The sequence below is a fragment of the Zea mays genome, chromosome 10 (genome assembly GCF_902167145.1).
Source record: "Zea mays cultivar B73 chromosome 10, Zm-B73-REFERENCE-NAM-5.0, whole genome shotgun sequence".
Classification (NCBI taxonomy): Eukaryota; Viridiplantae; Streptophyta; class Magnoliopsida; order Poales; family Poaceae; genus Zea; species Zea mays.
This window is the reverse complement of record NC_050105.1, coordinates 96,997,789-97,012,214: the sequence shown is the minus strand read 5'-3', so window position 1 is coordinate 97,012,214 and position 14,426 is coordinate 96,997,789. Positions and strand designations below refer to the sequence as shown.

Below are 14,426 nucleotides of genomic sequence, written 5' to 3'. Positions count from 1 at the left end.
CGGTTTTCTTAATAAAACCGCCAGTGAAAATGCTATTTCCGCTGGCGGTTGCTTAAGAAAACCGCCAGTGGAAATGCTATTTCCACTGGCGGTTCTTGAATAACCGCCAGTGGAAATGGCGATTTCCATTGGCCCCTAGCACTGGCGGCATTGCAAAACGCTAGTGAAAATAGTTTTAGGACCGTCACTATAGTTCTTCTGTGTACTAGTGGTTGTTTCCCAGATCCTACATGAACTGCTGGCTGTACTCTTCATCTTCGGTAGGAGGAGATACATGCAGCTCCTCCAGTGACGTCACCTTCCCGAGGAAACCATCAGGCACTGTCGTGCCTCTGTCACCGAACAGGTACACCAGCCACGTTAGCAGGCAGACCGTCCGTGGAAGCCGTGATATTCTAGTGCCTACTAAATCCAGTGCTTGCAGAAGCTTCAGGGACCCTATTTCCTCTGGGAGCTTATCTATGCGAGTACCGCGTAGCCCAAGGTATCTCAGATGGACCAGCTTTCCGAGATCGCGGCCAAGACCGTCCCAACTCTTAGTAAACCTTTCGATCTCTGAATCTTTCAACAGAAGCAGATCTCTCATGTCCGTAGATGGCGTGCATTCCTCTAGAGCTAGCACACGCAGAACTTGTTAGAGCTCGGGTGCAAGGCCCAACCATCGATATCACACCCACAGGCAACCAGTGACCTCAGCTTATTAGCGCCCTCCGTTGGGCTGTCCTGGTGAGTCGTCGTCTCCTTGGTTATTCTTCGGTTGTGGTGAGCTAAGCGGCGCACCACGCTTCGTGACGACGGTGTGCCTCGTCCATCACCATCATCGTATGATGAGACAGTGACCAAGTCTTCTTCGTTTGATATGTCACAGATGAGATCGAGCACCATGTCATGAACACGGCAACCATATACGATGCCAGACTCTTTGGACTCCACAGCCTGGATCATGCTTCTGTTTATGAGCTCATGGAAGTATTCCTCTCCCTGCTCAAACAAGCTGTTGCTGCTGCTTCCTGCTTTCCTCTCGATGAAACCTTCAGCCACCCACTTCCATATCAGGCAATGCTTCTGGACCATATATATAGTCTTCTGGATACACACTTAGGTACAGTAAGCAGGTCTTCAGATGAGAAGGTAGGTCATAATAGCTCAGAGACAGTATCCACACGGTGTCATCTACTGAAAGGAAAATGTGTCATTGGGCAATTTCTATTATGTTTTGGTGATTAAGTGCCCAACACATTTAATTGAGTTCTTATGTGCTAAATGAAGAGAGAAGTGCAAATCAAAGTAAAGGTATGTTTCTAGACTTAGTACATTTGTTTTTTAGTACTAATGAAGTTATCTAAGTGCTAGAAACAATTAGAAGAAAAGAAGGAAAAAGATTGCAAAAGAATGCCTGTGTGCTACCATAACTCAGGTCGGTCTGGCACACCGGACTGTCTGGTGGTGCACCGGACTGTCCCGTGGTGCACCGGACAGTGTCCGGTGCGCCAGGCCAACCTCCGGTGAACAGGTCACTCTCGGGAAAGTTTGGCGTCGTACGGCTATAATTCACCGGACTGTCCGGTGGTGCACCGGACTGTCCGGTGAGCCAACGGTCGCCAGCGCAACGGTCGGCCGCGCCAACGGTCGGCAGGGGAAACTGGACTGTCTGGTGTGCACCGGACTGTCCGGTGCGCCAACTGCCCCGGAGATGCAACGGTCACCTGCGCCAGAAAAGGAAGGAGATCTGCACCGGACTGTCAACAGTGACTGTCCGGTGGCGCACCGGACTGTCCGGTGCGCCACCCGATAGAAGGCAAGAATGGCCTTCCTTGTTGGCCTCCAATGGCTCCTAGCTGCCTTGGGGCTATAAAAGGGACTCCTAGGCGCATGGAGGAGCCTCCCAAGCATTCAAGAAACATTCTAAGCCTCCAAGACTCCAACTTCGCACATTTGATTCTTTGAGATAGTGACTTGAGCTCCATTTGAGTTGTGAACTCTGTGGGTTGTGTTTTGAGCTCAAGTTGTGACTTGTGTGCGTGATTGTGCTATGATTTGAGTCTTGTGTGTGTTGCTCTCCCCTCCCTTACTTTCGTACATCTTTTGTGATCATTATTGTAAGGGCGAGAGGCTCCAAGTTGTGAAGATTTCTCGCAAACGGGAGAAAGACAAAGAAAGGAAATACCGTGGTATTCAAGTTGATCATTGGATCACTTGAAAGGGGTTGAGTGCAACCCTCGTCCATTGGGACGCCACAACGTGGAAGTAGGCAGGTATTACTTAGCCGAACCATGGGATAAAAATCGCGTGTCTCTTGTGTGCTTTACCTTTGATTATCTATGTTCACAAGAACTCGCTTCAAGCTACTTAGCCGTTCTAACTTACATAACAAAGTTTTGTGGCTATTAGTGTTCAATTTTACAGGATCACCTATTCACCCCCCTCTAGGTGCTCTCAATTGGTATCAGAGCCGTTCTCTTCATCTAAGGGACTAATCACCCGAAGAGATGGATCCTAAGGGAAAGGGGATGGTGGTCAATGACAAGGAGAAGGAGTCCCTCTTCAACGAGCCAAGAGACGACAAGCCCACTGACTCTGGCTCGAGTCATAAGAAGAAGGACGGGAAGAAGAAGAGGCGCATCAAGAAGATCGTCTACTACGACAGCGATGAATCCTCTTCTTCACCAAGAGACGACGACGATGACGATTCTTCGTCAAAGAAAAAGACGGTTAATCAAAACTATTTGTCGGCGTTTCGAACCCGGGGGGTCCCTGGACCGACGAGTAAATTATCGCCGTGTGCCCCAGCCCAGATGGGTCGGCGCGAGACGGAGCGCGAAGGGGGGAAGAAGCCGGAGGGAGACGGGCGTGAGAGGCGAAATCCCGCGGCCTTCGTGTTTGTCCCGTGCCCTGGTCGGGTGCGCTTGCAGTAGGGGGTTACAAGCGCCCACGCGGGAGGGAGCGAGCGACCTCACGCGAGCGCCGTCCCGTCCTTCTCCGCGCGGCCAACCCTCTGTAAGAGGGCCCTGGTCCTTCCTTTTATAGGCGTAAGGAAAGGATCCAAGTGTACAATGGGGATGTAGCATGTGCTAACGTGTCTAGCGGAGGAGAGCTAGCGCCCTAAGTACATGCCATCGTGGCAGCCGGAGAGGTTTTGGCACCCGGTTCGTGTGGTGTCGTGGCCGTCGGAGGAGCGCTGGAGCCTGACGGAAGGACAACTGTCGGGGCTGTCGAGTCCTTGCTGACGTCCTCTTGCTTCCGTAAGGGGGGCTGAGAGTCGTCGTCGTCATAGAGCGTGTGGGGCACCATCATTGCTCGTATAGTGGAGCGAGCCAGATGGGACACCGGTCTTGTTCCCCGTAGCCTGAGTCAACTTGGGGCAGGGTAATGATGGCGCCTCCTGTTGACGTGGTCGGTCCGTGCCCTGGGTTGGGCGAGGTGGAGGCTCCTCCGAGGTCGAGGTCGAGTCTGTCTTCCAAGGCCGAGGTCGAGTCCGAGCCCCTGGATCGGGCGAGGCAGAGACCGTCGGCTGATACCAGGGCTGAGTCCGAGCCCTGGGGTCGGGCGAAGCAGAGTTTGTCGTCCTTCGGGGCTGAGCCCGAGTCCGAGCCCTGGGGTCGGGCGAAGCGGAGTTCGTCGTCTTCCGGGGCTGAGCCCGAGTCCGAGCCCTGGGGTCGGGCAGAGCGGAGTTCGTCGTCTTCCGGGGCTGAGCCCGAGTCCGAGCCCTGGGGTCGGGCGAAGCGGAGTTTGTCGTCTTCCGGGGCTGAGCCCGAGTCCGAGCCCTGGGGTCGGGCGAAGCGGAGTTCGTCATCTTCCGGGTCTGAGCCCGAGTCCGAGCCCTGGGGTCGGGCGAAGCGGAGTTCGTCGTCTTCCGGGGCTGAGCCCGAGTCCGAGCCCTAGGGTCGGGCGAAGCGGAGTTCGTCGTCTTCCGGGGCTGAGCCCGAGTCCGAGCCCTGGGGTCGGGCGAGGCAGAGTTCGTCGTCTTTCGGGGCTGAGCCCGAGTCCGAGCCCTGGGGTCGGGCGAAGCGGAGTTTCCCATAGCGCCTGGGGCCGGGCTTGGCTGCCGTCAGCCTCACTCTGTCGTGTGGCACAGCAGTCGGAGCGGCGCAGGCGGCGCTGTCCTCTTGTCAGACTGGTCAGTGGAGCGGCGAAGTGACTACGGTCACTTCGGCTCTGTCAACTGGAGGACGCGCCTCAGGATAAAGGTGTCAGGCCACCTTTGCATTAAATGCCCCTGCGATTTGGTCGGTTGGCGTGGTGATTTGGCCAAGGTTGCTTCTTGGTGAAGACTGGGCCTCGGGCGAGCCGAAGGTGTGTCCGTTGCTGGAGGGGGTCCTCGGGCGAGACGTAGATCCTCCGGGGTCGGCTGCCCTTGCCCGAGGCTGGGCTCGGGCGAGGCGTGATCGCGTCCCTCGAATGGACCGATCCTTGACTTAATCGCACCCATCAGGCCTTTGCAGCTTTGTGCTGATGCGGGTTACCAGCTGAGATTTAGGAGCTTTGAGGGTACTGAAAGGGAAATGTGCCCTTGGGCCATTTCTAAGTATTTTGGTGATTGAGTGCCAACTCAAGTGCTTAAATGTGATTCATGCCCATGGATGAACAAAGTGCAAATCTAGAGCAAAGGTATGTTTCTAAGTCTTAGTACATTGGTTTTGTGTACTAATGTACTTGTCTAAGTATTAGAAACAGGAAGAAGAAGAAAAGAAGAGAGTTGGCTGTGTACAGCCAAGAGGCTGTTTCGGTCTGGGGCACCGGACAGTGTCCGGTGGTGCACCGGACAGTGTCCGGTGCGCCAGGCTGCCTCGGCCGAAGAGGCCGCTCTTGGGAATTTGCTGACGGCGTTCGGCTAAAATTCACCGGACTGTCCGGTGTGCACCGGACTGTCCGGTGAGCCAACGGTCGGCCGGGCCAACGGTCGGCCGCGCGATCTGCGTGGGACACGTGGCTGAGCCAACGGTCGGAAGGGGGCACCGGACTGTCCGGTGTGCACCGGACATGTCCGGTGCGCCAACGGCTCCCGCATCTGCAACGATCGACCGTGCTGTTTAAGGAAGGAAATCGGGCACCGGACAGTGTCCGGTGTGCACCGGACTGTCCGGTGCGCCCGACGACAGAAGGCAAAGATGGCCTTCCAGATTTGTTCTCAACGGCTCCTAGCTGCCTTGGGGCTATAAAAGGGACCCCTAGGCGCATGGAGGGAAACACCCAAGCAACCTTAGAGCATTCTTGATCATCCACACTCAGTCTTTGCGCATCCATTTGTCATTCTCAGTGATTCGAGCTCCGTTCTAGTGAGAACTTTGAGATAGTCTTTTGAGCTCGATTCTTGGTCGTGTGTGTGCGCATTTTGCTGTGGATTTGTGTGTGTTGCTTCCCTCCCTTACTCCGTGCTTCTTTGTGAATCTTAAGTGTAAGGGCGAGAGACTCCAATTTGTGGAGATTCCTCGCGAGTGGGATAAAGATAAGCAAGGCAAAACACAGTGGTATTCAAGTGGGTCTTTGGACCGCTTGAGAGGGGTTGATTGCAACCCTCGTCCGTTGGGACGCCACAACGTGGAGTAGGCAAGTTTTGTACTTGGCCGAACCACGGGATAAATCACCGTGTCTTCTCTGTGTTGAATTCTTTGTGATTGTCGTATTGTGCAAGATCTCCTCTTTAGCCACTTGGCAATTATTGTGCTAACCCTTAACAAGTTTTTGTGGCTATAAGTTTAAGTTTTTTACAGGATCACCTATTCACCCCCCTCTAGGTGCTCTCAATTGGTATCAGAGCCGTTCTCTTCAAGAAAGGGACTAATCGCCCGAAGAGATGGATCCTAAGGGGAAGGGAATCGTGATCAACGACAAGGAAAAGGAGTCTTTCGTCAACGAGCTAAAAGATGACAAATCCAACGACTCTGGCTCAGGCCACAAGCGCAAAGATGGGAAGAAGAAGAAGACAAGGCGCATCAAGGAGATCGTCTACTACGACAGCGACGAATCCTCTTCTTCTCAAAAGGACGACGACAACGACTACAGGAAGACGGTCAATTCGAATTTTTCATTTGATTATTCTTGTATTCCACATAGTTCGAATTCGCATTTGCTTTCCATTCCTCTTGGCAAACCTCCACACTTTGATGGGGAGGACTACGGATTTTGGAGTCACAAAATGCGTAGTCATTTATTCTCTCTCCATCCAAGCATATGGGAGATTGTAGAGAATGGAATGAAATTTGATAGCTCGGATAGCCCTATGTTTATTAATGAACAAATTCATAAAAATGCACAAGCTACTACTGTGTTGCTAGCCTCTTTGTGCAGGGACGAGTACAATAAGGTGAGCGGCTTGGACAATGCCAAGCAGATATGGGACACCCTCAAGATTTCTCACGAGGGGAACGACATCACCATGCTCACTAAAATGGAGTTGGTGGAGGGCGAGCTTGGAAGGTTTGCAATGATAAGGGGCGAGGAGCCAACCCAAACATACAACCGGCTCAAGACCCTTATCAACAAAATAAGGAGCTACGGAAGCACGCGATGGACGGATCACGACGTCGTTCGCCTAATGCTAAGGTCATTTACCATTCTTGATCCTCATCTCGTGAACAATATTCGTGAGAATCCCAGGTACACGAAGATGACGCCCGAGGAGGTACTCGGAAAATTCGTAAGCGGGCGGATGATGATCAAGGAGGCAAGATACGTGGACGACGCCTTGAATGGACCGATCAACGAGCATCAACCCCTTGCTCTCAAGGCAACAAGAAGCAAGGAGGCGCTACCTAGCATGGTGGCACAAATTGAGGCGGCCGGACTTAATGATGAAGAGATGGCTCTCATCATCAAACGTTTCAAGACGGTGCTAAGAGGTCACAAGGGGCAGCCAATCAAGACCAAGACAAAGGGGAAGCGCTCATGCTTCAAGTGCGGTAAGATTGGTCATTTTATCGCTAACTGCCCCGATAACGATAGTGACCAGGAACAGGGGAACAAGAGGGAAAAGAAGAAGAATTACAAGAAGGCCAAGGGCGAGGCACACATCGGAAAGGAGTGGGATTCGGATTGCTCCTCCGACTCCGACAATGAAGGACTCGCCGCCACCGCCTTCAACAAGTCATCCCTCTTCCCCAACGAGCGTCACACATGCCTTATGGCAAGGGAGAAGAAGGTAAGTTCTCGAGACGCCACTTATGCTTCTTCTAGTGATAATGAGTCTAGTGATGATGATGACATAGACTATTCATGCTTATTCAAGGGCTTAGATAGATCTAAGATAGACAAAATCAATGAATTGATTGATGTCTTGAATGATAAGAATGTGCTTTTAGAAAAGCAAGAGGATTTGTTGTATGAAGAACATGACAAGTTTGTAGAAGCACAAAAATCACTTGCATTAGAGATTAAGAGAAATGAAATGCTTTCTTGTGAGTTGTCTACATGTCATGATTCAATTGCTAGTTTAAAGAGCATAAATGATGATTTAAATGCTAAACTAGAAAAATCTAGTAAATCAACATCTTGTGTAGAACATGTTAAGATTTGCACTAGGTGTAAAGATTTCGATGTTGATGCCTGTAGTGATCATTTAGTTTCAATTTCCAAACTAACTGAGGAATTGGCTAGTCTTAATGCCCAACTTAAGACTAGCAAGAATGATTTTGATAAACTAAAATTTGCAAGGGATGCCTACACGATTGGTAGACACCCCTCAACTAAGGATGGACTTGGCTTTAAAAGGGAAGCCAAGAACTTAACAAGCCATAAGGCTCCCATTTCCGCTAAGGAGAAAGGGAAGGCCCCTATGACTACTAGTGCTAAAAAGAACCATGCCTTTTTGTATCATGATAGAAAAAATTCTAGAAATGCTTTTAGAAGTTATGATGCTTTTTCACATGCTTATGATTCTTATGCTATGACTGCTTCTAGTTCTCATGTTGTGCATGATAGAAATGTTGGTAGAAGAAATGTTATTCACAATATGCCTAGGAGAAATGTTGTTAATGCTCATAGGAAAGTTCATGGACCTTCTACAATTTATCATGCACTAAATGCTTCCTTTGCTATTTGTAGAAAGGATAGGAAAATAGTTGCTAGGAAGTTAGGGGCAAAATGCAAGGGAGACAAAACTTGCATTTGGGTCCCTAAGGATATTTGCACTAACCTTGTAGGACCCAACAAGAGTTGGGTACCTAAGTCCCAAGCCTAAATGTGCCTTGCAGGTTTATGCATCCGGGGGTTCAAGCTGGATTATCGACAGCGGATGCACAAACCATATGACGGGGGAGAAGAAAATGTTCACCTCCTACGTCAAGAATAAGGATTCCCAAGATTCAATTATATTCGGTGATGGGAATCAAGGCAAGGTAAAAGGGTTAGGTAAAATTGCAATTTCTAATGAGCACTCTATCTCCAATGTGTTTTTAGTTGAGTCTCTTGGTTATAATTTGCTATCTGTTAGTCAATTATGCAACATGGGGTATAACTGTCTATTTACAAATGTAGATGTGTCTGTCTTTAGAAGAAGTGATGGTTCACTAGCTTTTAAGGGTGTATTAGACGGCAAACTTTATTTAGTTGATTTTGCAAAAGAAGAGGCCGGTCTAGATGCATGCTTAATAGCTAAGACCAGCATGGGCTGGCTGTGGCATCGCCGCTTAGCACATGTGGGGATGAAGAACCTTCACAAGCTTCTAAAGGGAGAACACGTAATAGGTTTGACTAACGTGCAATTCGAAAAAGATAGACCTTGTGCAGCTTGTCAAGCAGGTAAACAAGTGGGAGGAGCACATCACAGCAAGAATGTGATGACCACTTCAAGACCACTGGAGCTGCTGCATATGGACCTCTTCGGACCCGTCGCCTATCTGAGCATAGGAGGGAGTAAGTATGGTTTAGTTATTGTTGATGACTTTTCCCGCTTCACTTGGGTGTTCTTTTTGCAGGATAAGTCTGAAACCCAAGGGACCCTCAAGCGCTTCCTCAGGAGAGCTCAAAATGAGTTTGAGCTCAAGGTGAAGAAGATAAGAAGCGACAACGGGTCCGAGTTCAAGAACCTTCAAGTGGAGGAGTTCCTTGAGGAGGAAGGGATCAAGCATGAGTTCTCCGCTCCCTACACACCACAGCAAAATGGTGTGGTAGAGAGGAAGAACAGGACGCTAATCGACATGGCGAGGACTATGCTTGGAGAATTCAAGACCCCCGAGCGTTTTTGGTCGGAAGCCGTGAACACGGCTTGCCACGCCATCAACAGGGTCTACCTTCATCGCCTCCTCAAGAAGACGTCGTATGAGCTTCTAACCGGTAACAAACCCAATGTATCTTACTTTCGTGTATTTGGGAGCAAATGCTACATTCTAGTGAAGAAGGGTAGAAATTCTAAGTTTGCTCCCAAAGCTGTAGAAGGGTTTTTGTTAGGTTATGACTCAAATACAAAGGCGTATAGAGTCTTCAACAAATCATCGGGTTTGGTTGAAGTCTCTAGCGACGTTGTATTTGATGAGACTAATGGTTCTCCAAGAGAGCAAGTTGTTGATTGTGATGATGTAGATGAAGAAGATGTTCCGACGGCCGCTATACGAACCATGGCGATTGGAGAAGTACGGCCATAGGAACAAGATGAACGTGATCAACCTTCTTCCTCAACAACGGTGCATCCCCCAACTCAAGACGATGAACAGGTTCATCAACAGGAGGCGTGTGATCAAGGGGGAGCAGAAGATGATCATGTGATGGAGGAAGAAGCGCAACCGGCACCTCCAACCCAAGTTCGAGCGATGATTCAAAGGGATCATCCCGTCGACCAAATTCTGGGTGACATTAGCAAGGGAGTAACTACTCGATCTCGATTAGTTAACTTTTGTGAGCATTACTCCTTTGTCTCTTCTATGGAGCCTTTCAGGGTAGAGGAGGCCTTGCTAGATCCGGACTGGGTATTGGCCATGCAGGAAGAACTCAACAATTTCAAGAGAAATGAAGTTTGGACACTGGTGCCTCGTCCCAAGCAAAATGTTGTGGGAACCAAGTGGGTGTTCCGCAACAAACAAGACGAGCACGGGGTGGTGACAAGGAACAAGGCTAGACTTGTGGCAAAAGGTTATGCCCAAGTCGCAGGTTTGGACTTTGAGGAGACATTTGCTCCTGTGGCTAGGCTAGAATCAATTCGTATCTTGCTAGCATATGCCGCTCACCATTCTTTCAGGTTGTACCAAATGGATGTGAAGAGCGCTTTCCTCAACGGGCCAATCAAGGAGGAGGTGTACGTGGAGCAACCCCCTGGTTTCGAGGATGAACGGTACCCCGACCACGTGTGTAAGCTCTCTAAGGCGCTCTATGGACTTAAGCAAGCCCCAAGAGCATGGTATGAATGCCTTAGAGACTTTTTACTTGCTAATGCTTTCAAGGTTGGGAAAGCCAATCCAACTCTTTTTACTAAGACATGTGATGGTGATTTGTTTGTGTGCCAAATTTATGTCGATGACATAATATTTGGTTCTACTAACCAAAAGTCTTGTGAAGAGTTTAGCAGGGTGATGATGCAGAAATTCGAGATGTCAATGATGGGCGAGTTGAACTACTTCCTCGGGTTCCAAGTGAAGCAACTCAAGGAAGGCACCTTCATCTCCCAAACGAAGTACACGCAAGATCTGCTAAAGCGGTTTGGGATGAAGGACGCCAAGCCCGCAAAGACTCCGATGGGGACTGACGGACACACCGACCTCAACAAAGGAGGTAAGTCCGTTGATCAAAAAGCATACCGGTCAATGATAGGGTCTTTACTTTATTTATGTGCTAGTAGACCGGATATTATGCTTAGCGTATGCATGTGTGCTAGATTTCAATCCGATCCTAAGGAGTGTCACTTAGTGGCGGTGAAGCGAATTCTTAGATATTTGGTTGCTACGCCTTGCTTCGGGCTCTGGTATCCAAAGGGGTCTACCTTTGACTTGGTTGGATACTCAGATTCCGACTATGCTGGATGTAAGGTCGATAGGAAGAGTACATCAGGGACGTGCCAATTCTTAGGAAGGTCCCTGGTGTCGTGGAACTCTAAGAAACAAACCTCCGTTGCCCTATCCACCGCTGAGGCCGAGTATGTTGCCGCAGGACAGTGTTGTGCGCAACTACTTTGGATGAGGCAAACCCTCCGGGACTTTGGCTACAATCTGAGCAAAGTCCCACTCCTATGTGATAATGAGAGTGCTATCCGCATGGCGGAGAATCCTGTTGAGCACAGCCGCACAAAGCACATAGACATCCGGCATCACTTTTTGGGAGACCACCAGCAAAAGGGAGATATCGAAGTGTTTCATGTTAGCACCGAGAACCAGCTAGCCGATATCTTCACTAAGCCTCTAGATGAGAAGACCTTTTGCAGATTGCGTAGTGAGCTAAATGTCTTAGATTCGCGGAACCTGGATTGAATTGTAGCATACATGTATTTATGCTTTTGATCATGTTCCTTTTTGCATTTTGTTGCTTATTATGGTGCTCAAGTTGTACAAACACTCTCTGGACCTCACAAGTCCGTTGCAAAGTGATGCACATGTTTAGGGGGAGATGTGTTACAACTTGACCCTTTGAGACTAACCATGTGCTTGAGTTCGATGATTTAGTCTCGAAGGAGGATTGAAAGGGAAAAGGTGGACTTGGATCATGACAGACTTCCACTGCACTCCGATGAGAGGGTAACTTATTCCAAGTTCATCTTTAGACTCTTATTGCCTTTGTATTCTTATTGAAGATTTTGGTGAGGCAATGGGGTTAAAAGGCCAAGATTGATCTCGTTTTGGTGCTTGATGCCAAAGGGGGAGAAAATAAAGGCCGAAGCGATAAATGGATCAGCTACCACTTGAGAGATTTTGAAAATAGTAAAATATAGTAAAATAGAGTTTTTGTTTTGTCAAACGCTTTTATTGTCTCTTATTGTCTCTCTTGTCAAAAGTTGGCTTCTTGTTGGGGAGAAGTGTTGATTATGGGAAATAGGGGGAGTTTTTGAAATCTTTGATCAATCTCTTTTGGAATGACTCTCTTTATGCTTCAACATGTGTGTTTGACATAGAGATTTGAGTTTGATTTGCAAAAACAAACCAAGTGGTGGCAAAGGATGATCCATATATGCCAAAATTGAATCAAAATCAATGTGAGTTTTATTTGAAGTGATTTTGCACTTGTTCTGGTTGTTTTATGTTGTGTTGGCATAAATCACCAAAAAGGGGGAGATTGAAAGGGAAATGTGCCCTTGGGCCATTTCTAAGTATTTTGGTGATTGAGTGCCAACTCAAGTGCTTAAATGTGATTCATGCCCATGGATGAACAAAGTGCAAATCTAGAGCAAAGGTATGTTTCTAAGTCTTAGTACATTGGTTTTGTGTACTAATGTACTTGTCTAAGTATTAGAAACAGGAAGAAGAAGAAAAGAAGAGAGTTGGTTGTGTACAGCCAAGAGGCTGTTTCGGTCTGGGGCACCGGACTGTCCGGTGGTGCACCGGACAGTGTCCGGTGGTGCACCGGACAGTGTCCGATGCGCCAGGCTGCCTCGGCCGAAGAGGCCGCTCTCGGGAATTTGCTGACGGCGTTCGGCTAAAATTCACCGGACTGTCCGGTGTGCACCGGACTGTCCGGTGAGCCAACGGTCGGCCGGGCCAACGGTCGGCCGCGCGATCTGCGCGGGACACGTGGCTGAGCCAACGGTCGGAAGGGGGCACCGGACTGTCCGGTGTGCACCGGACATGTCCGGTGCGCCAACGGCTCCCGCATCTGCAACGATCGACCGCGCTGTTTAAGGAAGGAAATCGGGCACCGGACTGTCCGGTGCGCCCGACGACAGAAGGCAAAGATGGCCTTCCAGATTTGTTCTCAACGGCTCCTAGCTGCCTTGGGGCTATAAAAGGGACCCCTAGGCGCATGGAGGGAAACACCCAAGCAACCTTAGAGCATTCTTGATCATCCACACTCAGTCTTTGCGCATCCGTTTGTCATTCTCAGTGATTCGAGCTCCGTTCTAGTGAGAACTTTGAGATAGTCTTTTGAGCTCGATTCTTGGTCGTGTGTGTGCGCATTTTGCTGTGGATTTGTGTGTGTTGCTTCCCTCCCTTACTCCGTGCTTCTTTGTGAATCTTAAGTGTAAGGGCGAGAGACTCCAATTTGTGGAGATTCCTCGCGAGTGGGATAAAGATAAGCAAGGCAAAACACAGTGGTATTCAAGTGGGTCTTTGGACCGCTTGAGAGGGGTTGATTGCAACCCTCGTCCGTTGGGACGCCACAACGTGGAGTAGGCAAGTTTTGTACTTGGCCGAACCACGGGATAAATCACCGTGTCTTCTCTGTGTTGAATTCTTTGTGATTGTCGTATTGTGCAAGATCTCCTCTTTAGCCACTTGGCAATTATTGTGCTAACCCTTAACAAGTTTTTGTGGCTATAAGTTTAAGTTTTTTACAGGATCACCTATTCACCCCCCCTCTAGGTGCTCTCAGGTACCCCTAATTATGGTCCCCGACAGTAGCCCCCGAGCCTCGAAGGGAGTATAAATACTCGCTTGGAGGCTTTTGTCGCACTTTTTTGCAAGGGGACCAGCCTTTCTCGGTTGCGTCTTATTCCGGTGGGTGCGCGCGAGCGCACCCGCCGGGTGTAGCCCCCGAGGCCTCAGAGGGGTGGTTTGACTCCTCCGAGGTCTTAATGCCTCGTGCAATGCTTCGACTGGTCTGGTTGTTCCCTCATGTGAGCTGGCCGTAGCCCGGGTGCACGGTCGGGTCCCAAGTTCTCGGGCTGGTATGTTGACGCTGTCAATGGTTTGGCCGGAGCCGGGTTTGCGAGAGCAGCCCCCGAGCCTCTGCACAGGGCGAGAGGACGGTCAAGGACATACTCGACTTTTTTACCTACGCCCCTGCGTCGCCTTTCCGTAAGGAGGAGGGGGGAAAGCGCCATGTTGCCCTTGGAGGGCGCCGAACATGGTGTCTCCAGCGAGCTGCTGACGGGTAATCCAGTGGACGCCCGTGCCCCATTTGTTAGGGGTCGGCTAGAGGCCCGGAGGCGCGCTCCAAAAGTACCTGCGGGTGATCTGCCGGACTCGGTCCCCATTCGACGGAGTCCGAGGGCTCGATGCCTCCCTCTGATGGGATTCCGTTACAAGATCGTTCCCGCTGGTCTCGGAAATGTCCTAGGGTACCTCGGGAGCGTAGCCCGAGCCTTGGTTATGTATCGAACGCACCCAGGTAGGGATGAAAACGAACAGGAAAAATACCGTCCCGTCCTGTACCATATTCCCGTTTTGAACCGTTCGTTTTCGTTTTTCCGGGAAAATTAGAAAACGGTACGGGAACCGGGATAGGTATGTCCGGGAACGGGTCCGAAAACGGTTGGAAGTGTTTCCCGCCCGTATTTACGGTATCCCGTATTGTACCGGGAATTTCCCATATTTTCTCGGACACCCAACCGTGTAGCAATGGCAAATGACACA

The 14,426-nt window shown here is 49.8% G+C and overlaps 1 pseudogene; it reads right to left on the bottom strand.

Annotated features, from left to right (window-relative positions):
- Positions 1–225: 225 nt before the first annotated feature.
- LOC109942868 (disease resistance protein Pik-2-like) lies at positions 226–14,047 on the bottom strand (annotated as a pseudogene).
- Positions 14,048–14,426: the final 379 nt, after the last annotated feature.